We start from the raw sequence: 2,068 nt of genomic DNA, 5'->3' as shown, positions 1-2,068 counted from the left end.
GGAGGTCCGCACTTTAAGCCGAGTGCGGACGTCCGCTTCACATCCGGCCTGTATATATATATATATATGTATATATTTTCTCAGGTGAGGATGTCCGCATTTATTCTTACGGTGCGGATTTCCTTTACACTCACTTTTCAATCGAATTTTCACATCTCCACCGTCTAGTCTTTAGATACTAATGTATAGATCATCTCTGTAACATTTCAGCCAATTTGGTTATCATTAAGGCACTCAAAACTGCGTTTTTCTGTTATAAACATGAACGGTTCAAGTTCGACAGAATTACTACATTATGTTTTCTCACTTGACATGCTTGGTGTCCAAATGAACCTCTTGCTCCGGCACTCTTGGCTGCAGATTCATGTGCAGCATTGTACCCTCATTGTCCATCCATGAGCCACGCTCTAGCTAGGAATTATTTTCACAAAGCTATCAAACTAAAAAGATTACAAACTGAATTGTTTATATGAAAATCAAAATCCGAAAAATCAAACTTATATGGTTGTCTGAGGTAAAAAGATGACATCTTTAGGGAAACTAATCTGGCAGTTTATATATAGGGTGATGCTACTAACACACCTATTTTTGCTATTAACACACCCTATATGTGAAAATAGTCAATTATGAAACAAATTCAAGTGACAAGTTTGTAAATAAATTTGGAATATGTTAATAAGAAAAAACATAATGTGTTAATAACAAAAACAAGTGTATTAATAGCAACACCCTATTTATATCCTCATATCATCGGCTGTTGTTGGCCAGGGACCGGGGATAAGTTCCTTTTGTAATTATAGACTTGTTATCACTTATCACTAGGTTTCAGATACTGAATCTCTGTAATGTTATATAGGTCAGATAAATGTGATAATAAAGCAAGAAATAGTTTTGCTCAGCGATTCTTACCTCAGACTTGACCTTTAAAAATCTCCGCCGATCCCCAAATTGTTTCAATTGTTTTGGGTGATAATTTGTCAGTATGAATTCTCAGCTCCCAATATTACAGTATATGAACCTTAACCTCCTCTGTACAAGCATGTTAAATTGTAACAATTAATCAACAAATAGCGATTAAACCCTAAATCCGAAAATTGTACATATATACTCTTTTCAAGAAAGTCACTAACCTTTCTATGAGCTTTAAACCAAGACTCTAGGTCAAATTGAGGATTATCCAGATTCACAAGGTCGCCGTAAAAGAAATCGGGAACCACCACGAAAAATCCAGCTGCAACAACTCTGTCCGCAAGTTTCCTTTTTCCAAAAGTCGACATTGTACTGAAGTTCATTTCATGTAATAAGTAAAATCCATATGGTGCATTACTGAACTCAAAATACTATAGTAAAAATTTGAAAGGTTTACCTCCATCAATTTGACTGCACATAATGCATGAAAACGACTTTCTTGCTTATATGCAACTCCAGATATTGGTATCACGTACTCTACAGCAAGCTTTTGCCTGGCGGAATGGACTCCTCTCTTCTATCACTGCTTTCGATTTCGATTCCTATGGTCAATGGTGTAGCTAGCTAGGGGGCAAGGGGTTCAATTGAACCCTCTCAAATTTTTAAAAAGGGTAATTAGCCTTCATTTGTATTGGATATCAGTGGAAATAAAACATAAATTGACCTTTCTTCTCTAATAAATTCTTAATTAGTCTTAAATATTCTTCAACAATAATGGAATGAAATAAAAATTTATATTATTCAAATACTTAATCTAATTAATACAAATCGTGTTAAGGGTTTTTTACCTTACTAAATGGAAACAACATATTAATTAATGTTTACCATACATCAACATGCATTATCTCTCAAACAAAAGAAAAAGTATATATTTTTTTTCCAATATTTATCGTGCATGAAATTCTAATCCAAGTTATTAGAGATGATAGAACAAAAATATTGTTGAAATTAAGTTTGTGTCATTCTTTTAAGTAAAATTGTATTGTTGTTAAAGAGTGACTGAAAATAATTTAATTTTCTAATTAATCAAATTTGACCCTTCTAAGTGAGATGTCTGGCTACGCCACTACCTATGGCTTAGGTTGTACATGGTTTTTTT

This window comes from Fragaria vesca, linkage group LG4 (genome assembly GCF_000184155.1).
Source record: "Fragaria vesca subsp. vesca linkage group LG4, FraVesHawaii_1.0, whole genome shotgun sequence".
Classification (NCBI taxonomy): Eukaryota; Viridiplantae; Streptophyta; class Magnoliopsida; order Rosales; family Rosaceae; genus Fragaria; species Fragaria vesca.
Note: the sequence above shows the minus strand (reverse complement) of the source record.